The following is a 25,417-nucleotide window of genomic DNA, read 5'->3' as shown; positions in this document are numbered from 1 at the left end:
AACACTTATATTCAGCATAGTCATTTGCTTTATTGACACATTTTGTGTCACCACAGTTTGATTAGTTAAACGTATGACAGTAATACAGTTGGTTGAGTGGAACAGAACAATATTCCGAAAACAACACAGACCAATTTAATTAGAGCAAAACCAACAGTTGATGGACAGAATGCAGAACAATGTCATACATTCACCCCAGTACAGAGATCTGTGCCTAAATCCATTGTTTTTTGCACTCCACACCTCCCCAGTTCAGACATGGCCATATGCAAATCAGCCTTGGGAACAGTCCAGCCCGAACTGCCAAGCCATGTCTTTCCTGGACCAGAATCAAGCATCCTATGACCGGTTTCTGGCTTTCAGCTGCCTTCAGCCAGGATAGCTTGACTCCAGTGGTGTGGAGAGCATGGGACTCACGTCTGAGCATACCCATCCCACTCGGGGTGACAAATGCAAAACCAACAGTTTATGGACAGAATGCAGAACAATGTCATACATTCACCCCAGTACAGAGATCTGGGCCTAAATCCATCGTTTTTTTGCACTCCACGCCAACCCAGTTCAGGATATTCCAGGCCATGAATGGTATTGAGGGCCTGGGAGAACCACCGCCAGCCCTGTTGGCCTCCATATGATGTTTGGAGGCAAGGAAAGGCACCCTCCCCTGCAGGTAATTTCACCTCTTCCTAATTTCCTCCTGTGTGCACAGGTTGTTAGCTACAGCATTCATTCTGTCAACTATTCTGGCCACATTTGCCTTTTCTGTGATAGGGGTGTATTTTGCTTACTTTTCTCAAATACAATGGAGGAGTACCAACTCAAAAAACGTTTGAAGGGAAGGCACCCTCCCCTGCAGGTCATTTCAGCTCTTCCTAATTACCTCCTGTAAGCACAGGTTGTTAGCTACAGCATTCATTCTGTCAACTATTCTGGCCACATTTGCCTTTTCTGTGATAGGGGTGTATTTTGGACTTGGGCTCCAAAGAAGTGTGGCTCTTCTCTTTTTGGGGCCTATTATTGTGCACAAAATGATAAATAAGTAAATTATTAACTGCATGGTACTAAAATAAAGGGGATAAAGGGTTAGGAGACAGGAATAATAAAAAACAAAAAACCTCTATTCGCTGGCAGAGTCTCTGGGATCAAAAGTTGTGGTGGAGCCGGGAAGGCAAAGGATCATGGTCTGGAATAGAGGGTGTTTTACAGTGTGGTATGCAGGAGTTTTCATTTGTCCAATTGACATCATATGTATTCTGCTAGCATCCATCCAATGGCCATAGTGATGGTGCATTGTTGAGCATTTACCACAATGGACTCACTCTGCCTGTGAACCCCCACTAGTACACCTCCAGCACATCTGTGAAATCTAAATTGACCCTGACGGTGATAGAGTCGTGTTTGCCAGCATTAACGTCCACTGTGTCAGCAGCAGTGTGCCGCAACCGCAGCGGGAAACACTCTGTCGATGCGGACATTGAGTCAGCCTGCATGCATCTAAATACGGCAGGTGAAAGACCCAGTTTTCTCTAATAGCCCTAAAACCCACTCTCAAAACAGTTACAGTCAAACTGACATATATCAAAGAAAAATTACCAAACACATACACAAGAAACAGCAAATAAAAGTACCTTAACATTAACAATATTATGTACAAAATTTACACCATGAAGTTAAATCAATATTTAAAGAAATCAGTGAAAACAATATTCATATGTGTGATAAAACATACCTTGATATATAATTCATCACAATGTTACAACTACAATATCAACAACTGAGATGCATTTTTTTTACAATATTAGCAGCACCTGTACAGGTTGCCCATATTACAATGGGGAGTAAAATGTGAAATTATTTTTTTAGCACTAAACTTTTCATATTTTATTAGTTACTAGGCCTCATTACCAGGTAAATGTCGGTAGGTTTCACCTGCTTAAATTTAGAGTGGGTCAAATACTTGGAAATGGGAAAAATCTGACCCACTTTTAATTGTGACATCCCTATGCAAAACAGGAGTTTGATCAGGTGTTGCAATTTAATGAGGGACGCATCATTTAGGCCTCAATAGCTTTCTCTCCCCTGACTTTCATCTTAGTTAGGAGGTTAGGGGGGTCCCATAAGTCACAGCCTTACCTGCGTGGAAGAGGAGCGAGGCACAAGAGGAGCGCATTACCAGCAGACCAACGACCGGGGAACACAGACACCGCTTCCATCAGGCGCGCCCGCCGCCCCGGGACTCCATATCCCGGCAGCCTTTGCGGCGGCGCGTTCCCTGACGCGAAACACGCGACAGGAGGGGCTAGATAAACAGCAAGCCCTCAGCATCGCGGGACGCGAGCGGGACGCCCGGGGCTAAGCCCGGGCAAAGGGCGGGCCCTCTGTGGCCCTCAGAGGCCTGAGGAGCCTGGGCCATAACCCCTGCCTAATTTTCCTCAGCCTAAAAGAACAAGTTCCCACGGAAACCGTAAGTTGGAGACTTATTTAACACAAGATACACAAGTAATAGGGTCTCTAGTGGCTATGCATTGTTAAGCCCTAAGCACACGCCCCTCATTACATCACTACTATTGACTTGGCCATTTTGTTATTTACATAGGGGTGCCATGAACTGTCGGGAAACCAGAAGCATGGCCGCAGCAGGTGCTAAAAAACTAACTGGAACTCTGGACGATTTTATTGTCCGCACTCATGCATTAATTGATGAGGGAATTATATTAATGGACAGGAGAGTATCCCAGGACCTAGCTATGGCCAAGAGATCTTCGTTGGGCCTTATTGCTCAGGCACATACGCCCAACACTGACTCCCGCCATAATACTCACACCTCAGTTGATTACACTGGGGTTACCGGGGAACTTGATGTTTCAAACTCACAACTGGACTTGGAAGCTACCCCTAATCTTAATATTCTGACAGAGAGTGGATCAAACAGAATTGAGCCAGATAAATTTCCTGTGGCAACTACCATAAATCAAAGGGGTTTGATAGAAGGGGCAATCCCCAAACAAAAGGTTAATAACTCCATCACCCTTAAAGGGAAAAAAGCCCAAACTGCTCAAAATCAACACGCTTCCTCTGCAGACCCGGAAATTGTTAACAATAACTTGCCAGTCTACTCAAATGACACAGGGGGGGTGCATCCCACAAAAATTGGCTTACCTTTTAGTCTTCCAGATGATACCATCTTAGATAACAGCCTAGAGGAAATTCTGGAGCTTAGTGGGCAAGTCACTAGTCTAGCAATACTGAACCAAGATGGGAATGGATCTAGTACGGCTAACAATATTATCTTTAACACGTTAAAAACCCTACTTGAACCAATAGAAGCTAGACTACGTTGCCTGGAGACCTTCTTGAAGAATAACCATAAGGAGATAAGTGCCCCAAGCTTCACCATGAATGCTAAGACATCTTATGCTGCGAATACAGCTAATAAGCCATCTTTGGCTGGTAATAATGTCACTATGCCCAAAACTAATCCCTCCAAGAACCCCAGCAATACTCTAAACCAGGGAGGTACGAAAGCAAAGACCCCTGTTCTAAAACAACCGGAGAATACATCTAATACTAAACCAACCCCCCAAGTTACATCAAATGATCCCACTCCATCAATCTCAAATCTTGACCAGACCCCAAGAGCTAAGGTAGTGGTTCGCAGAAATATCCATCTTCCGCCAGACGCCTGTCCCTACGTAGTGATTCTTACTGGAGTCACTGAAATTTCACCATCGGAAGTAGAATCTTACCAGGCCCTCAAAAACAAGGTGTGTCACTGGCTCTCTAAAAACCATCCCTACCGCCTAACATTCCTAGTAATATCTTAATGGTAGAAAGAACCCCATGGGTGGGAGGAAACAGAAAAAACCTGCAAGGGGACTGTGTTGTGGTCACCTTTGAGAATACTCAGGTCGTAGAATATATATGTAGTGGAGCACCTAGATATCAAGCTAGCACTGTTATGGCTAGGCCCCTCTCTTATTTCTACCTACCGGGGTACCAAGTAGATAAAAGATGGAGTTGGTTAAGGGGCCCACATGACCAAAAATCTAGACAGAGGTTTACCCCCCCATGGGAAGAGCAGTCCTATGGATGGGAGGAGGGTGGAGATGTGGGATGGAACCTAGTTAGGAGAAGAAGAGGCAGACCACTTCAAGGAGGTTTTGTGGTAGGGCCCCAAAATAGTTACCCACATCAATATCATCAGATTGCAAATGGGCAAGATAACTATTTCAACTTCCCAATTGCTAACCGTTATGACTGTTTGTCAACCACGGATTGGGTTGACTGACATACACAGGGTTTACTAAGTGGACAGCGGTGCCATACCTCCCCGACTCTTCTGCTAAAAGAGGATAGTATCGCGGACTTGCAGAAGTCTAACCTAACTCTATCTCCTGATAAGGGTCCTGCAGCCATTGAGGACAGGGGAGCGCATAACCCGCATAACTCCAATAAACCACTTTGCAAAATCCTCACCTGGAATATAGCGGGTATTACTGCTAAGGCTACAGATTCTATCTGGCAGGGGTTTGTTAAACAACACGATATATTGGCACTTCAAGAAACATGGGACACATCAACCTGTTTCTCATTAGATGGCTTTCATAGTTTTTCGACCCCAGCAGTACCGGGTGTTAGAGGGAGACCCAAGGGTGGCCTACTCACATTATTCTCACTGAATCTGGCTGGGACTTTTAAAAAAATAGAACCTGCTCCTATGAACACGCTAATAATTGAGTGGGCTATTTCGGACCATCAATCCTTTTTAATTATCAATTTTTATAATTCTAGGGATGGTTCTTTTGTGAATGAGCATTTGACTGCTCTGTCAGACTTTTTGTCAGTCTATAGACACGATTGCACTTCCGTCCCAGAGATGGTTATCCTGGGTGATTTTAATATTCACCCCTGTGAGGGGGATTGTTACAATGATAGATACGGAGGATCACTGGTTGAAGGGATTCCTCATTTTGAACACACTAAGGAGGGGGAGGGGCTTGAGAGCTTTCTTGCCATCTTAAATTTATTCGAATTAGGCCTTGGCAAAAATGAGATTAGAGCGCCCACATTCATCGGGAGAGATGCAAATACCATCATTGACTACATCTTTGTATCATCAGGGGTGTTAGTAAAGGCTCGAGAATACAGAGTTGTGACCGCTGTTTTTAGCGACCACAACCCTGTCCTACTGACTATGGATTTAGACTGTTTTCTGAATGGGAGGGAGATAGGTGTGGTAGCCCCAAGAGATCTCACCTCTAAGGAGCAGGGTAGGAGGATAAAGTGGGAGAAGATTGTTCCCGAAAACTTCTTCCAAACACTAGCGCAGGAAACAGAGGCAAAGATAGCAGTTTGTCTAGATCCCACTTCCTTAGGGCCTGATGTTGTGGCCGCCTATACTGAGATATGCTCAAAGATCTCCAAGAACTTGGAGTCCAGGAATGGCCCGCAAGGCAACAAGAACATACATAAATGGTTCGATAAGGAATGCTCGAAAAAACACAGCGCCTTACTGAAAGCACTCAAACAGAGACCCAGAGATAGGACTCTAGTGGCAAGCCTGCGAAAGGAATACAAATCCGCACTTGCCAAACGCAAGACACAAATTAAGGAGGAAGCTTGGGAGAGTTTACTATCCGTAGATGTAATGAGAGACAGTAAAAAATTTTGGGCCATCGTTAATCAGTCCTTCTTTACCGAGGATGGGAAATCAGACATGGATTGTGTGATTGAAGACGAAAGATGGCTTAATCATTTTAAACAAATCTATGAAACCGAGGTTCCAATCCCACCAGCTAGTGCCCCTTCGCGAAATATCATGATCATGGATTTTAACACTTCTGAGGTTGAAAGGGCGATTAAAGACACAAGCAAACGTAAGGCCCCTGGACCTGACGGGGTACCTGCTGATCTTTACATGCAGTACCCGCAATTCTGGTCCAAAATACTGACTATCGTCTTTAATGCGATACCTTCGGCAGGCTTTCCGTCCACCTGGTCCACCTCTATAATTGTCCCGATTTTTAAGAAGGGGAACAGGGGGGACCCTGCTTGCTACAGGCCAATCTCCTTGCTGGACTCTGCTGTTAAAATCTTGGGCAGAGTCATTTTGTAAAGACTCGGGGATTGGCTTGAGGGAAGTGGGGTTCTTTCTGACCTTCAGTATGGTTTTAGAGCTCACAGGGGGGCCATGAACCAATGTTTAAACCTTCACCTCATCATTAGTAAATACACTGTGGTGAAGGAGGGGCATTTATACTTAGGATTTATGGACTTATCCTCCGCTTTTGATTTGGTTAATCGCTCTAAACTTTGGCTTATTTTGCGGGATTTGGGTTTGGACACTACCTTGGTGAATTTTTTACATGACCTCCATCAGAATTTGTTTGCCTCTGTTAGGGTAACAAGGGAAGGTAGGTGCACTGAAAAATTTGGATCAGGGAGAGGGGTCAGACAAGGTTGCATTCTGGCCCCTCTTCTATTTACACTATACATTAATTCCCTTGGTAAATCACTAAATTTAGCCACCTTGGAAGTCCCGCGTATGGGAGGGTCACCCATTCCGGTCCTCCTGTACGCGGACGACGCCGTCCTACTAGCACGCACAGGCACGGGCTTACAAAGACTGTTAGACCATTTTGGATCTTTTATGGAAGCTCTGGATTTAAAGATCAACACATCAAAATCCCATGTCATGGTAACTGGCTCACGCAGGAAAAGCTTGAAGATTAAAACTTTTAGTTGCAACGAAACACGAATTTCTAGGGTACCTTTCTTTTGCTATTTGGGTGTCACTTTTGACGAAAGAGGATCCTGGGGACCTCAACTAAAAATGAAGGGCAACGTAGTTGCAAGATCTACTACAGGCCTTATGAACTTTTCTAAAAAACTAGGTTCGAGACCCATGGAGGCCTTGATTCGTATCTATAAATCCAAATGCTTGGCAATCGCATCCTATGGGGCTGATATCTGGGGCTATGTTTCATCTCAAGGCATCCAAATTATAGAAAACAATTTTATACGAGCTTTGTTGTCACTCCCAAAGTCATCTCCTACATACTCTATTCATAGTGAAGTTGGCTTGGGACATATTACCGACCTTCTAAAAATGTCCCCCCTGCTATGCTGGGTGAAAACCTAGACAAACGAGGAGATCACGTTGAACCACCTCATACTCAAAGACTGTATGGCCTTAGATAAAGCGGACAGCATTCCCTGGCTAGCGTATGTTAGAGCGGCATGCGTGAAGCTGGGGCGTCCGGATATGTACTCTTTACCACAGGGTCTCAAGAAAGAGGATGTAGGGTGGGTCAAGTTGCATCTCCGGAATTTGTTGGAGTCAGAAAGGGAGGAGGCTGAACTTAATAAACCCATGGTGAGAACAATATATCAACTATCTATCTCCCCAGTCATGGAACCCTACCTAAAATATGTGACTAAACCATACCATCGTTTTCTTCTATTGAGATTTAGGTTCAACCTCATTCATTTAGTGCTCGGTACCAATATAAAGTGGGGGACCTTAGAAAACACCCCACCTTGCACATGTGATAGCTTTTCAAAACAGGATACGCTTCACTTTGTGATGTTTTGCGAACACTATCTGGCGCCCCAGAAAAATTTGTTATATCCAATTCTGAAGGAACTTAACTTTGTCCAGGTGAGGCCTGCACTTTTACACCTGCAAATGCTTAACTCTGTGCAGGTCACGTACGGTGTAGCCAGTTTTTTGGTGGCGGCTGCTCGATTAAATAAAACAAGATTTACCCAGACAAATACACATCTAGGTTGATATCTCGTCAACTTTGTTCTGGGGAACTGCACCAAGATTAGTGGGATACAGAGGTGCCTGTTTTTCCTGGACCTTACTTTGTAGAGTATCTATCTTTTGCATCCAAATTTTTTAAAATTTGTTTTAGGAATTAACTTAGGAACTGCAATCAGGTGTACAATTGTTTAATTGTAAATTTTTAACCTATATAATGTATGGATTTTTTTAAAATGAATTGTGTATTGCTTTTATGGTTTTAATCAACCGAATAAAGATATTTGACTAGTTAGGATGGGCAAGAGAAAGGGAAATGACATACACACAGTGTAAAAAAAAGCCCCCAACTCTATTTTGATCTTTTTAATAATGCTGTGGGTGCTTTATCTAAGGAAAGAACCAATTGGTCTAATTTTTCCAGATGCCAACTTCGTGGCTGCCTGTGATGAGGCCCGGCCTTTGATTGCAGCTGCACAGGTTGTTTGTTCCAAATGCACCCTGCATTAGCAGGCCTGAGGATGAGATGCCATTTCCAGACTTAAATTCCAGTATCACCCAGACAATTGTCCCAGAAGGGATCATCAGAAGAACGAATAAGGCCATACATCTGGCCCCATTGATGAAGAAAGCTGGGAAGAGAAATGTAAGAAGCTAGCTGACACGGATGTAGCCCCTGTGGCCCGATGCAGCTCTCAAAGTTTATTGCAGGACGCTGCAAAGAAAATGTTTGTGAACTGTAGAGTCCCTTAATGCTCCATTGAGCAACATGAGGACAGGTTGGGGAAGATGGAGGGGGGTTGGGAAATGTAGTTAGCCTGTTTGAGAAATTGGAGTGCAGAATTTGCAATTTGACTCATCCACCTAGCATTCCTCCACAGGATTCCAACCCACAGCAGCCAATGACAAGGTTTGTTGTCTCGGTGGCCCTCCACAGAGCACAGAGGAGTGAGCTTGTGGGCCAAATATCTTGTCCATTGTAGGGAATCAACTCTTTACTCCAACAAAAACATCCTCATCTGTGCTCCTATAGTCTTCAGTGCTTATAGATCCAAGAGAGGAGATTCTTCCTACAACCTCAAATGTAATTGTGTGTCTGACCACACACCTTGTACTAATGCCTTGACACCCTCGAATGTTGTCCTGCAATTGCTCACTGCCTCGCCACACCATGTCATTGTGAAGGTCAAAGTGGCGCCTCTCCGAGGTGGGGTGGGTGAGACCTTTAGTCAGACTAAAAATAAGGTGATTTATTGCCTCTCGAGCCAGATGGGTCTCCCACTTCTATCTTTACTTAAAGAGATCATTATGGTGTGCGGGGCTCTTAGACCAAGTATTGTGGTTAATTTCCGAAATCTCAAGATGTTGTAACCGATGTTATTCAATACCAGGTCCAATTTCTCAATAAGGACTAATATATCGTACTCCATCCCCAGGGTTTCTTCTACTCCCCACAGTGCACCTGGTCCTCCCTAGCGGTGCTATCAAGTCTGACTGTGTTGGAAGGGCGCCCGACAACAACGTATATAGGACTTTGCACCCTTATCCAGCTTAGTAACATATTAATTCCTTGAGTCCAGCTCGATGAGCAAGATGGACTTTCTGCCCGACTTGACTCTTCACCTTGGGGGGGGGGAGGTTGTGTCATTGAACAGCAGGTCACTTTTGGCTTTTTGCACTGGGATGGGGCTAGAGATCTTCTGTCAGATGAGCGCCGGGACACTCTGAGTAGCTGTGCGCTTTAGAAATGCAGTATAACATAACATAACATTACAGAGGAGACTATCCTATGGAATTATTTGTCTACAAAAGACCTGGGATTCCTCAAGGCTCTTGGATATGGATGGCTATGCTACTTTCTTTATTTAATGTAAAGCCCTTGTCACATGGCAAATCGAAGGGGGGGGGGCTTGTGACTTTTGTGAATTTAGGCCTTGGCTGCAAAATTGAGAATGTTCATTTTAATTTGTTAAATATTGTGAGCTCTTTTGACTTTTTTTATGATATAAGGCTGTCAGTGAAAATGCCTACAACTACTACAAGTCTGTATCAGAAAAAGAAACTCCTGTTGTAGAGTTGAAAACAATTTGTTGGTGGAATTTTACTTAATTAATGTATTGTTTAGGGAAGAGTGCAATTTTACTAGTTTGCTGGCCATATTTAAGGGAAGAGGTCATAGCTCAGTGATTCACTTGATTTTAGTTTCAGCTAGCTGATTTCCCTCCCTTACTTAAAACTGTTTGGAATATTCGAAGTGACAGCATCCTCTTACTTGCAGAGTTTAGTTGGGATGATCCATGGTGCAAGTAAACTTCACTGTACAGAGGGGAGAAGAAAGCCTAACGGCTAGGGCGCTCAACCTTGAATTTGGGGAACCGGATTCGAGTCTCGGCAATGACGTGAACATCCTGTGATTCTGGGCAAATCACTTAGGGCCAAATGCAACAAGGGGTTTTGCCCATTCTGTGTCTATGGGAAAATGTGTTGATGCATATGGCCCTTAAACTCCCCGTGCCGAACAAAAATTAATGTGTCCTCATGTAACGCAACTGGTGCTATGTAAAGCGCTCTGATACCCGATACTGGGACAAGTTCGCGCTATATAAAACTCCATTAAAAAAAAAGGAGACCCTCAAAACAAAGGAGCAGGGATGCAGAATAAATTGAGCCAAGTTAATCCCAGATGACTTTCAAAGGAGCATGGTGATAACCTGTTGCACTAGTTTTTAAATATGTTTACAGACAAATAGTTCTGACTGAGACATTCTGTACTCATTTAAGAATGTTCTCGTAGAAGCACAGACAGCCCTTACTGGGAAGGGATGGGTGGCCCATACCTCCGGGCCTAAATGGTTCAACAAAGAATGTTCTAAGGCACATAACATTTTACTTCACATCAGAAAACCGGAAGCACAGAAGTAGTGAAGGAATCCTTGAACCTGTACTATGTTGCCTACAAGGAGTGAAAAGATTCCCCTAAAAGATAGGCCTGGGAAGAGCTAACAGCCTCTTGCTTGCTCAGGGATAGCTCGGCCTATTGGAGGGAGGTGAACCAGCCCCTCTCCATGTAGAAACCAAGACAGATTTGACCCTGGCCACACCGGCCCAAGCCTGTGTTACTCATGTTGAGCCAACTTACATAGATGAAAGGTCCTCTCCGTTCCATGCTCCCCCTCCAAGAGGGAGGAGCTTCTTTTTCACTTGGAGGAAGTGGAAGAAGATATTGTGGTTCTTCCATCTAGGAAAGAGCCTGACACGATGAAGTTCCCCGGTATCTTTATAAATCGTGTGTGGTTCTCTGGCCTCCTATAATAATGCAACATCTTTACGCTGCAGCTTGTGTCAAATTGCTTCATCTTGGCAAAAATCTGTGATTACTCCGGTTTCTAAAACAGGGAGCAGAGTCGATCAAGCCAGTGCTTAATTTGTAAAAAATTAAGTGACGGCCTTTCTCAGAGGGCCACTACAGCATTCACCACCCATACCCTGCCAGCATTACCTATGACAATACCAACATAACACCTAACCATCACACTCCTACAAGTGTGACAGTTCCAACTGTTTCAGGCCACACACAGCTATAATAATGGCATGAGAGGCTGTTATTATTAATTTCCAATGTATATTGACTTAATAAGCACTGTTGCTGTGCTCATCTCAAAATTATAAAAAGACAGCGCCACCATGTGGTGGATTGTCACTAGAGCCGGTGCTAACAATGGAGTGCCAGTGCTGAGCACCGGAAACTACCAGTACAAATTAAGCACTGGATCCAGTCTTCTATAGGCATATTTCCTTAGTGGATATGGAAGTAAATGTCATTGGCTATGTCCTTCTAAATCAGCTGACAGTGTGGGCAGAGGAGCATAACATACTCTCATATATACATTACAGCTTCAGACCAGGCCAGAGGACGAAAGAATAGAAGCTGAAATTATACCTAATGATTAATGAGCACACTACTGTTAAAAAGGGTACTAGCCAAATGGCATTCATGGACTTCAGCACAGCCTTTGACACGGTTATCAGGCCGAATCTCTGGGCTGTGCCAGAATCCATGGGGTGGGAAATGAACATGTCACTTTTTTGCACGATTTGCACCAAGAACTCAAGGCCTCTGTAAGATTTGGCCCCGATGGGAAGTGAACTTTGCACTTTAAGCTTGGCAGGGGAATTCATCAGGGCTGTATATTAGCACCCTTGCTATTTATTTGCTATATTAATCAGTTAGAGCCCTTACTATTGGAACAGTGCAAAGATATTTCCAAGGCTGGTGATAGATTTGTACAAGCCTCGTTATACACAGTCCTTATAGCAAGCACAGGCAATGGCCTTCAACAACTGTTAGATCGATTTATCGAATTTGTGGATAGTATGTGTCTGAAAACTTTTTTTCTAAATTATATAATATGGTTCTCAGACTGATGAAATCTAAAATTAAACGGTATGTCAATTTTCATCAAATGTATCCCGACAGTCAGTTTTGGCAGCAAAATTTGGGGTAATAAGGTTTGCAACTCTATTCAAGTGGCAGAATTTTTTTTTGGAGGAGGGTTCCGAGGCTCCCCCAAAGGGTACCATCAGAGATTGTCCATGAGGAACTGCTGGTAAGTTACATTCTAGACTACTTTCAAATTCGTCCTTTGTTACTGTGGCTTTCAGTTTGTCTAAAAGGGAACTGGTTTTTAACATAAGGATTTTAAGAGACTGCTTGTGTATAGAACACAGGCTTTGCATAACCTCGTTGCAATACATTAAATCTACCCTGAGTGTCCTTGGTAAACCTGATCTCTTCTCTGACCCAAATTGTATCTCTAAAAGGGATATTTCATGGGTCAAACACGCTTTTTATTCCAAAGCTCATGAAAATGGGCAGCTTGTGCTTCTACCAGGAGTTCTCTCATACATTATTTTGTAATTACATCTCTGAGTAATACTGAAATGTACCTGACGTTAGACATGCCTGCTCACCGCAGATGACTCATAACTTATTTTCGCTTGAATCTGTCTCCCCAGCTTCTGACTGGCTGTCACAAGTCCTGTGAGCCCCTGATTTGCACATTTGATTTCACTGCTATAATGGATACTTCGCAAATTTTTTCATATCACCCCTATATTTTCTAGATTGAGTTTTAAGTATATCCTTCATTTTGTATTGCCATTGCATTTTACCCATGTAAAACCTGCCGTATTGAATTTACAACTTTTATCTACTCCGAATGTTTGATTTTATTTAACTTGGTTCTTAGATTGTGTGGTCATTCGAACACTTCAGATGCTATGATCTTGATGGATTATTTGTATTGTGGAACCTGCAGCTCTACTGAATTGTTTGCTTTTCTGTTTATTTATGATTTGCATTGTCCAAATCGAACAAAGATTGCTAACTGAGATAATTGATCATATTTTTGTTATCAGTCTCTTCAAGTGCATCAATAAAATAATCAATGTCTCTGTCCACGCAGACCATCTATTGCCAACATTTAGTTTTTTGGTTGTATTGAGAGGTAGTGGAGGTTTCAGGAATGCAGGTGCATGTAGACTCAATCACACCGTGAGTGGTTCCTTGTGACTGGATGTTTGCAACTCATCTGTGAGGCCTTCCGACATGCTGGCCTCTGACTCATCTTGAAAAAGAGTTAGAAATGTTACTTTCTTTGCAGCCATCTTAAAGATTTCACTATTCCGAGAGTCACTCTCAGCGAATTATTTCCTGACAGCCTGTGACGTTCTGATCCTCACTTGGCAACTTTTGAATGATTGCTTCCAAAATGGACGGCTCTGGAAGCACAACCCTGCACACTTATCCCTGAGCCACCTTCACCGAGTGTGGTAAAATGATTGCTCTCTTCAAAGCATCCAGTAAGTCATTTATTTCTTTTCATCTAAATGTCAATTTGCATTTTGCATTTTGTAACACTTGTTTTATCTTCACCTTTCATGATTGTCAGTGGCTCAACTTCATAAACCTGGTTGACTCAGCTTTCAACATTAGTACTGTGTATTGTACAATTTTATCTTGCCTGACACCACGGTATCTTTATGTATGGCTTGACCAATCAGGTTCTCGACATCAACGTGTGAATTCTTTGCAATGCTCCTGTTGTCTTCATTTGATTTACAGCTGTTGGAGTTGTGCTTGACTCCATGTGCCTGAAGCATCAGTTCTGTTCTTTGACAGCAACACACATGGCACGCACAAGCAATATGCTTTGATCACGGCAACAACCTGGGCCAGCACAGTCATTCTTCAGGTTACTTATCCCTATCTTGTCACCATTTGTAGCATCTTCCCAGCCTGGGTACCTGCCAATGACAAGGCCACACTCGGACCTTAGTATTACATGTTTTTAGTCTGCTGAGTGGAACTGCAAACCGAACATTTTGAAACAAGCTTTCATGGCATGGTTCTCCGAAACCTGCGGCACAGTTCTCCAGAGTCCCTTAGGAGCCAAAAAGTGTTCCGTCATAAAAAACAGCAAAACAATATTCATAGCTGCACCCTATACATATGTGGGGGGGTCTGTGAGCTCTAACTCTGCCATTGACAAACAGTTTGTTGTTAAGAAGTCTATGAGTCTCTATGGGTTTTCTGGGACTCTACTCTACATAATGAAGGATACATCTGCTCATTGACAGTTAATGCAGACATGGGTCCTTTCAGAGATTTTTATCACTGAGGAGTATGGTACACCTCAAAGTGCTTCTGAATCCTCTACTTAAGTTGAAAAGACACCTGATGTTCGTAACTGGAACATAGAAATACAAGCAAAGCTTCTGGAACTCTAACTTGGGGTTTTCTCAGAACGTTTCAAATCATTTGTGGAGCTTCAAAAATTGTGCACTGACACTGAGGTATACCTATTGTCATTAGCTAGGTTAATTATCTGTATTCCAGAGGTCGGTCTTCTAAAGGTCTAACATGGGCCGTTCTGAGGCATTCATTTAACATGAGCAAGGAAGCATTTACTTGACTTGTGCAGCACTTTACTAGATATTTGAAGTCACATAAGCTGAATGGTTAGAGTTCCGATCCAGGATCTATAAACCCATTAGAGGCCCTCCTGGACTTCTAATGGGACAACATGATTGGTGGTGTGCCAGAGGTTGATACTAGGTCCATCTAAAATTTTTCATTTCGTATGCATAATTTGCACATTTTCATGTTACGCAAATTATGATAAATGCCTGCAATTATGCAAATTCAAAATTCACAATCATTTCACTGTAGAGGACTGTCTTGAGCAGTAAACATCTTCTCGGTGTTTTGCACTTTAACAGCTAATAAAAAAACATTTGACCTGTTTTGTGTCAAGGGGGTAAAACATTCTCAAAGTCGAAAACTACACAGAACTGTGACGAGGCCAGAAATGTCCATCAGTCTGTTGCTTCGCCTTAAATCTCTGGTTGAGGAAATGTCCTTAAAGATGGAGGGGAGATGACCTTTTGCAGGGACAAAAGGAGAAGATGGCCCACTTTATATCTAAGAAAATCCTACCTGCAAAGGAACACCTATAATAAAATATCGGAATCTATGGAACATCCTGAGATCAAAGGCAGTTGTACCTGCTTTGAAAACAACCAACAAGTGGTAGCTGACCTTTTGGCTTAGAAGCGTATAGTGAGTGGGAATGATTTTCCTGCTTGAAACCCTTGTCTGATTTCAATCCCTGGTAGTTTGTGGTTGCAGGGAGTGTTTGATGATGGATGGTCCTTTCAAATTGCACATCAATGGAGAGCTGAGACAGAGGGCCAATCTTACTCAAGGAATATATTGCAGCGGTGGCTATGTGAAGCTCTCAGATTTTTCCTGCATGATTTTAAGCCAGTGGGGACCACAACAATGAAAACCCCCTCCTTTTTGAAGCATTGTATAAGCTATAGCTATTTGGCTTACTTCATTGATGAATTTGGACTTCTGTAAAAGTAAAAGGTTAGTTTTTAACAAACCTCCAAAACCAGAATAATCTTGCTCCATGTTCAGCCAGCTGCAAAGTCCCAACTAGCAATACATTTGAGCTGAAACAATTAATATATAGTGTGTATCAATAATACTCCAGCTCCCATTTACTTTTGCTTCATTTTTGATAATTTCTGTTTTTTTTACTTGAGGCTAATTACAATTATCAAATCTATATGCATACATCTTATTTTAGTTTTTTGAGTGTCCTTTTAATCGTATATTTTAATATATTGTAACTAAATTGGTTTTAGAATTATTTGTATTTGTTTATTGTGCTTTTCTATTGCGCCACTTCACCAGGTGGTATTAAAATGTGTTACAATGTAACAACATTTGTATATTATTGGAACATAGCATGTGTGCAATTTGATATTATTGATACAGTATACAATAAACCAGAGGGTTGGGGTTTGGAGGGGAGGTAGAGAATATTGGAGATATTGGAATATTGAACATTTGGGATGGGTGGATGATTCAGCGGAGAGAAAGAAGAAAGGTTAGAGGGAAGTGGATACATTTGTTAAGTGTTTATCCGGTAAGTGGTTTTTGAATAGAAATGTATTTAGTTGCTTCCTGAAGGCAAAGTTGTCAGGTGTCATTCTTAGTTTGTTGGATAGGGAGTACCCAAATATGGGAGCGGCATTGGAGAAAGACTGTCTTTGAGCCAAAGATGATTTGAAATTAGGGGTTGTAGCAGGAGCGAGGTGTTGCAATGGAATTGTCTGATTCCACCTATTTTCAGTAGATCCAGAGGGCTCTGGGCTGTCCCTTCTGAAGTGCCTTAAAGGGAGTGCACTGATTTTGAATTTGATCCAGGCCTTTACTGGAATTCAGTGTAGATCTTTCAGTATGGGTGAGATGTTGTCAAAACCTTTTTTGTCTGAGATTAGAAAGGCTGTGGAATGGAGAGTCATTTTAAATGGGCTGAGAGTGGTTAGAGGGTAATACAGAAAGTAAAGCATTTCTTCTGTCAATTCTGGAGATCATTAAGGCCTTGGCCACAATTTATTCTTGGTCATTAGTTAGGAGATGTTTTTTTCTTTTTAATTGTCTTAGGTGGACGTTTGCTGTTTGGGCTTGTTTCTGCGCATGAGGGTTGAGAGAAAGATTGCTGTCAATGAGGAAGCCCAGGAACTTGTCCATAGAAGTAGTTCAGGGCGGAAATCCATAGTTTTATCAGCAGGGAGAATAGTGCGGGATCAACTTTATTGGTTGCTTTGCATGACAGGAGCGAGACCTTGTTTTCTTGGGTGTTCAGTTTCAGGGAGCTTGTTTATGCCTAGTCAAATACTGTATCTACCACTTCTTTGAGTACATGGAGATCTTTGCCCAAAGAAATATTTAGGTAAATTTGTGAATCGTCAGCATATTGGTGAAGTTTGATGTTGGAATTTTTCACCAGTAAGCTTTTAGAGGTTCTATGTACAGGTTGAAAAGGACAGGGGAGATAATTATCCTTATGGTATAACGCAAGTCATCTTTTCCAATCCGGAAGTATTCTTGTGTATGCAATAACTGGAATGTTGTCTATGTATTGCTGTTCAGGTAACACAAGCAGCTTCTTCTGAAGATGGCTGTGCTGTTAGTTTCAAATTAACAAGAGTAATCTGTGGCTTACTCACGAAAACCTGTTTACTTAATGGAAATTACATTGTTTTGACATTGCAAGAGCTCAGCCACAGCACATATCATGATGAAGGCCTTTATCTCATGGTTTAACAAATTGGGGTCATATTACATAAGCTCAACAGGGTGCTACAGGCATTCCCACCTTATTTTTGCATGCCAGAGACACTTTGGAAGCATAGAGGAGGGAGCAGATATGTGTGCAGTCCTTTCTCCAACATGTATTGCACAGGTGCACATTTTGCAACCTCACTATCAACTAGGAAGTTCTTTAATATGCATAGCGTCATGACTTCATGCAAATGAGGTAACGTTTGCTCCTAAGTATATTTCATGTAATAGGTGAAGGAGTAGATGCAAGTAGGTTGTAGAGAGACGCACTGATTGAGCACCTCATATGAAGTGGTGCACTGTACATTCATCCACATATAGCACCCCTTGGGAAGAGAGTACAAAGTGAAGATGCCCTAGACTAGATGGCCTGGAACAACATACATCCCATGTGAAACCACGGTCTTTGGAGTCATAAATTAATTTATTTAATGAGGAATCCAATTGGGCCTCAACGTTGCGTGAACACAATGGGGCCAGTGTGTAACATGTCCAGCATGGAGAGTGCGTAATCACTGCGTGTACTGTGTATGCTGTGTCCTGATTGGCTATATGTTCCTAAGTTATGTGGCATCTGACTTCATGGTGTTTATGGAGCGTAGGTACCCCTCTGTCCATGTGTGCTTTATTGGAGGCAATTTCCCTGGACTATGGTGTCACTGCTCCTATCTGTGTGATTGATCTGGGATTTCCTACTAGTGAGCTTTTCTACCGGCTATATGCCACCCCACCTGTGACCTGTCAATCAGCCCTCATGCCTAGGTCTCAGAGCCTGTCTAACTACATATTTCTTAGTTGGGGTTCATGTGGAGTTCATAACGGGCAAATTTGTTAATAAAGATGTGATTTCATTTGTATAAATAAATGTAATGTTATTCCTATTGACATTGACTTTCTCAATATTGATAAATGCAACAAGGCAACGATGTCCAGGGCCTAATAGTCCATTCACTTCCCCAGATACTGGGCATGACTTTCACCCCACAACTTAAATTTTAAAAGGTCTGATGGATAATCTCAGAATAGGCGTCACAAGAGGTCAATGCATGCCTGACTGATCATTACCTGCTTCCTTTGACATGAACTGGCCAGTCAGATCCTCTCTGTGTCTAGGAAGACCGCAGGGGTACGCCCCGTACACCCAGCGTACATGGGGTATGGTGCGTACTCCTGCGATCAAGGGGGGTACGCACTGTACCACATGTACGCTGGGTGTACGGGGCGTACCCCTGCGATCATGGGGGGTACGCACCGTTCCCCGGGGGGGGGGGCATTCCGTACCTGTTTCGGCGTGAACTCTGCTTTTACGGCTATTTTCAAGCTCCCATAAAAAAGGGTCGTACGGTGCGTACCCGACACGTATCGTACTTGCTGGGTCATATAAACCACCCGCGAGCCGTACAGATCTCGCGTACAGCGGGTTCCGACGGAGACTCGTACGGGGATTCGAGTCATACGGTCTCTGTACGATTTGTACGGAGTCCGGCTCCTGGTACGAATCGTACTTCGATGTACGTACGCGGGATGTTGCAGGGTACTATTCGTACAGGAAAAACACTCCTAACGGCTATTCGGAGCGGTTTTTCCCGATCGGAATCGACCCCTAAATGTCAGGTGTTCGTGGTACAAATAGGACCGCTAATATTGACTTTTCAAACCTGCAAACATGTGTATAACAATAGATAGCAAATCAAAGGACAACACTAACCCAGATCACTTGGCCACATTCCTTTACAGATTGGACGACCACTGAATGGACCTGACTCCAATGTTGTCTTCGAACGTAGACATCTGTTCTCGCCCCTTGGACAAAGTGACATCCCACCACATGGCTGCTTTTCCAAGCCATTCAACATGTGGCTAAACTCACACAGGATAGTTTAAGAGAGAAATTTAGAGCACCCTTAAACCCAACGCGGGTACCAAGCAATGAACCCTGGGCGCAACTATCTAAAAATGAAGGTTGAAGTCAGATGAGAATTGTCAAAACCTCCTCTAAGATCAGTGATTGTTATGTATTGCAAACTGTATGGTATTACACGTTTCTGCTTACTTTGGTTGCGTTTGACCTGTCTCTGGACCTCCGCCTACCCCCAATCTTGCCTAGGGCCACCTCATCAGTATCATTCTTCCTTCTTTTCCCATTCTCCCTGCTCCAGCTGGTTCTCTAATGTTTTGATGTCATGATCACCCTACCTAGCTTCTACCTTCAAATGCCTTCCCAGGGCAGTCCCGACCACTCCTCCTGTTTCTTCTGCAGTCATCTGGAATGGCTATAGGTGGCATGGTGCTTGCACTACATGCCCTTAGGCCCTCCTGCCCCTAGTATCTGATGACTCTGCCTGAGGTTTAGACCCCACTGGAACTTGGTAACACCCTCTCTGCTCCCTGTGGTGCTAAAGGTTACCTATCCTCTGCCACCCACTATACCCCTCCTCTCTTACTTTTCTTTCCTTTTCCACCATGCCTACCCATCCCCTCTCTCTCCCAGTACCCACCCCTTAATTTTCCCCACACAGGGGGGTGGCAGGTCTACCCACACCTCGATCAATACCTGGTCTCTCTTCCCCCAGCACTCCCTCCTCTCCCCCACTGCCCCCTTGTTTTTTTTCACCCTCCAACCCCTGTTATCTCATTCAGCCAGCCCCATTGCTGTGCTACTCACACTCCTCTCTGTCCCAGCAACCACTTAATAGTTCAGAGGCACCACCTTTGTTCTCCACCCAGCTATGTTTTCAGCAGCCCTTTCTGTATTCCATCCATTGCAAATCATGTCCCTCAAGTCATCAGACTGACCAACTATGTCAAGGGTCAGACAATCCTCTCCTATTTAGCCTTCAAATGAGTGGATATTACCCTCCTTCAAGAAGCACACCACTCCCCTGCTGAATCATCTGAACTCCAAAGAGACTGGGTGGGCTGAATCCTCTACACTTGCCGCCCAACCACATGTCATAGTCTGGGAGTTACAGGAAATGTGGCATTGCCTTCTGATATGGAAATTCCTCTCCTATTCAGTATTGCACTTTTGGACCGATACAGATGAGAGACATGTCCTAGCAAAAGGGGGCTGTCCTCTGTGTTGGCTCTGTGTAGGCCCCAAACTAGTCTAAGGAGCCTTTCTCGTTCCACTCAATAGCGTCCTGACAGAATTAGAGTCCATGTAGATCTTTCTGGTGGGTACCTGGAACCTATTGCCTGACATGATCCTTGATCCGATAGGCCCAACTGATGTGGTATACTTCGAGGGCACTAATGAATGGCATATGGAAAGACCACAGCCTCCATGATATCTGGCACTTTCTTTTTCCAGATGACCAGGAATATTTGTATCATCCCCTGTCCATGCCTCATAGGAGTGGATTGATTACTTTCTTATTACCCATGAAACTTTATCAGAGGTGACGTCCAGCAACCTCCTTGCGACCTCCCTAACAGACCACACCTCGATTTGCATTCTCATTGAAAGGAGATTCAGGATCCCCCACAGGAACTGTGGCGATTTTAAACATTGCTCTATAAAATGCCCAGGAAATGGCATGCCTCCGGGAGCAACTCAATACTTACCTGTCTGACAACAAGGTCAGAGTGAGTTTGGCCCAGACCCTGTGGGTAGCAACAAAAGCCACGATCTGGAGACAATTATTGAGAGATGTGGTGATCGCCCCACAAGAGCAGGATAGACATGCATGCATCTCTTGAGTGGGACACCTGACTGATGAGCAGAGCCTACGTTACCAACCCGTCCACCGGCTCGCTGCTTCAGCTCTAGAGGGACAAAATGGAGCTTGAAGTCCTTTTTCATCGCCAAAGTAGAGTGCAAGCTATACTAACATAAAGCCCAACATCAAGAACAGGGTGAGAAGGCTGAAGACTATTGGCTGCTCACCTGTGGCAAAGGACGATGGATGTGCCAGCCATCAAATACGCCGGTGGTAACATCCTAACAGAACTGCAAGATATTACCTCTGTGTTTACAGCATACTACACGGATTAGCCCAGTCTAAGCCCACAGCACTCTGTGGACACCAAGGAGTGGTTCTTCCAGGGCCTCCAGCTCCCTTCTCTTAATGAAGAAGGGAGGGCCCTCCTAGCCAAGAAAATCACTAAAGAAGAGATCTCCCAGGTCATTACCAACCTCCCAAGCGATAAGGCCCTAGGAGAAGAAGTCTTCCCCCGGGAATTCCACAAATGGACATAAACAAAAAAATCTGGATCTCCCTCTATTGTCTTAATCGCGGCGGTTTTTCCGCCACGGTGCGGGCGTTCTATAGGGTGGGCGGGGCTCCGTCGGCCATTGGCCGACGGCAGCACTAGGGAGGTAGTGCTCCCGTCGGCCAACGGCCGACGTGAGCACGCAAGGGGTTTAATACTATCGATAATTCCATGAAGGCCACGAAGAGTGGCTTTGCATGGCCTCATAGATATCATTGAGAGGCTTGGTCCCTCAGAGCATCAACAAAGTGACTCTCCGGTGGCACAAGCCACTCATAAAAAAATCCGTTTGTGTGAGTAAACTATGAGCAGCGCTATAACACAATGACAGAGGAGTGCTATAAAACAATGTCAGAGAGGGGCAATTGAGAGAGGGTGATAGTGATTGTTGCACCAAGCGTGACGAGCGTTATAGCCACCCCTGCGACCTGGGAATACTTGCGTCTATGTGATCCGCTGTGGAACTGAGACTGTGTACCTTCTACCCCTTTTTATCAATAAAGAATTGACGCATTAGAAAATGAGGCTAGAGTCCATATCCTTTATACATAAGAGCCGAGCTGGCACATCCTGCCTGTCGTGTTATTTTTTCATTGAAGGGGCCTCAGTTGTTTTTGCACCCCTTCAGGAATAGAAAAAACACAGATGCACATTACAGGTTTGCATTTGTATGTGGGGTATTATCCACTCAAATGAATCAAAGTCTTCGGTTCCGTGCCTACACCTCATCACAAATGCAGATGCAGAATCAATTAATCGTATTCGTACGTCTTTATTAAAAATATTTAATCATAAAAGACAACATGTAAAAAACAATTTTAAATAAAAACACATTGCTCTCAACAATGTTAAAACATGATACCAAGATAAAACGTTAAACAAGAATGGTACATCCTAGTATACCGAAGATACTTTCTGCGCACTAATAGTCACTATGTGAGGTGTAATACAGTGCCATGCAAACTCATAAAGCATAAAACATGATTAAATTTACAGTTATAAGCGTACAACTATATTAAAATTAAAATTTAAAACTCACAATTGATCATCTCACGTGAGGGTGCCTGGCTCTGATAATCCATACCCAGCCCAGAAACTTTGCTACCGCTATGGCCACAATTTCTGATGTGTTAGTTCTTAGGAGCCATAGTGCCTCCGCACTCTCCCGCGTTCTCAATTTGGAACAAATTGGTTTTAGCCATTTTCTCCGAGGGTCTCGGTAGGCGGGGTAAGCAAAGAAAATATGCCCAATTGATTCCCTTTGATCCCTGCACCAATGGCAATACTCGGAGGACTGGCCACGCCATTTGTTATTGAAGGACCTCACAGGTAGCGACCCAACTATAAGCTGGTGATAGAGCTTTCTGTCATTGCTCTTGGTAATAATGTCCCAATATTCCTCTAAAAGGGGTTCAAGTTTATGAACCAAGAACCTGTCAGTCAAAGTATTAGACTCTAGCTGGGCAACAGTTTGATATCTTATAGAGGCCCAATAAAGTGCTTTGAATTCTTTTTTGAAGGAAAAGCATTATTTCCAGGGTCCGACCACAGCAGGCTGAGACCCATATTTCCGAGCATACGCTTCACCTCTCTAAACCATGTAAGATTACCTGATCCGACGATTGATCTTACTTCCGAGATTTTATTAGCAAAAAGGGTCAGTTCCGGGGTTACCCATATTCTACGCCACAATGCTATCATCCTATACCGCGCTACATCAACAATAGAGCGGCAGCCCATATCAAGCATTAAGGGTATCATAGGAGTAGATTGTGAGAGGCCAGCCAGATTGTGTAGAAATTTATTTTGTATTCTGAACAGTTGGGAGAGGTCTGAGAAACCCCATAGGTCTGCACCATACATAATTGCAGAGCTTATTTTTGCAACATATATTTTTAACGCTGGTGCTATCCTTTTAATTTGAGAGGATCTTTGTTCCTTTATGAGGCACCCTGTTAATCGAGCAAATTTTAAACAGAGTGCGTCAAGTTGAGGTTTCCATTTTAACCTATAATCTAGGACTACCCCGAGATAGGTCATGACTTCCACCTGCTCTATATGGGTGCCGGTCATGGTAACATCACACTTCTTCAGCCTGTTTTTAGTTAAAACCATGAATTTAGTTTTACTTACGTTCACCTCTAGGTCATTAAGTTTACAGAAGACCTCAAACTTATTTATCGCTAGTTGGAGTCCCTTTTGTGTTTTAGAGAGAATAAGGGTGTCGTCGGCAAAGATAAGGAGGGGAAACTTTGTGCTACCCAAAGCAGGAGCATCGGTAGATGAATCTGCAAAATACTGCACTACCTGGTTTATAAATAGTAGAAATAAAGTCGGGGCGAGTACACACCCTTGTCGAACAGCGCAATTAACTGGAAATCGCTCGGTTACCTGCCCCTGTCTACCCCATCTAACCCTTGCAAAATTATCCTCATGTAATCTAATTACTAGATCCAACAGTTCTTGGGGCATTCCCATTTTCCCTAAGGCAGCCCATAATTTGTCTCTTGGGACAAGGTCGAATGCGGACCGAAGGTCCACGAACGCTGCATATAAGGTACCACCACCTAAAAACACCACCTTCCAGTAGTTCAGGATAAATCTAAGCACCTGATCGATTGTGCTAACTCAAGATCGAAAGCCCGCTTGCATTGGGGAAATAATATTCTCATTGTCGATCCAGGTCTGTATTTTGGCCAATATAATTCTGGTTACAACTTTTTGTATAGCATCTATTAGGCTAATCGGGCGGTAATTGCCCGGTAAGGAGCGATCCCCCTTTTTGAAAAAGGGTAAGATTTCAGCCCCTTTCCAGGAGTCCGGAATCCGTGCCCCTTTTGCGATGGCATTAGCAAGAGTCGTAATGTATGGCACCCAGTTCAACTGATCGTGTTTATATAGATCGGCTGGGATACAGTCCAATCCTGGAGCTTTTCCGGCTTGAATCAAGCCCAGCGCAAACTCTGCATCTTTATCCACAAACACTAAAGACAAACATGACGTTAGGGGCATAGGTACAGAAATAGCCAAACCACACACTGGTACAGATTCTTTGCCCCTAAATTGAGATGCATAAAACTCGACCCAGTTCTCAGCAGATACGTGGTTCCCCGGAGTTTGTAGATCCGGGTTCCCACCCCATTTTACGGTCTGCCAAAATGTAATCTGCTCTGAGGACCTACTTGCTTCATATAAATCCTGCCATTGACTGTCATCCCATGCTCGTTTAGCTTCCTTTTGGGTCTTCTTATACATAAGCCTTGCCATTCTTATGTCTGCCATCACCCTAGACTTTATAGCTATAGTCAAGGAGCTATAAGCCTGTCGGAATGCTTTATTATACCATTTTGTACCTCGTGGCGGTGCCAGAGCTTGCCCGGATATAGGGGTTTTTGTAAGCAGAACTTTGAGGTTATCAAATAGCTGCTGATGAAGCGCTATTGACTGATCAGAGATCCCTGAAAAATTCGCCAGAGCCTGAATAGCATCACGGGTAGCTGAGACTTCATGTGAAATCCTTTCTAAAATGGCGGAGTCTTTGATTACCCTACTCCAACGAACCCTACGTCTATCATTAGTAAGAATGGCCTCAGCTGTGGCACACATGGTGGGACAGCTGCGCCCAAAATTACCTTCTAGTGTAAGACTCAAGACCAACGGATTGTGGTCACTCTCAGGACGTGCAAGGATTGACATATCATCAAGCAGTGACCAATACTCTATTTTAATTAAAAAGT

The sequence above is a fragment of the Lissotriton helveticus genome, chromosome 11 (genome assembly GCF_964261635.1).
Source record: "Lissotriton helveticus chromosome 11, aLisHel1.1, whole genome shotgun sequence".
Taxonomy (NCBI): Eukaryota; Metazoa; Chordata; class Amphibia; order Caudata; family Salamandridae; genus Lissotriton; species Lissotriton helveticus.
The sequence above is the reverse complement of the archived record's forward strand: the minus strand, read 5'-3'. Positions refer to the sequence as shown.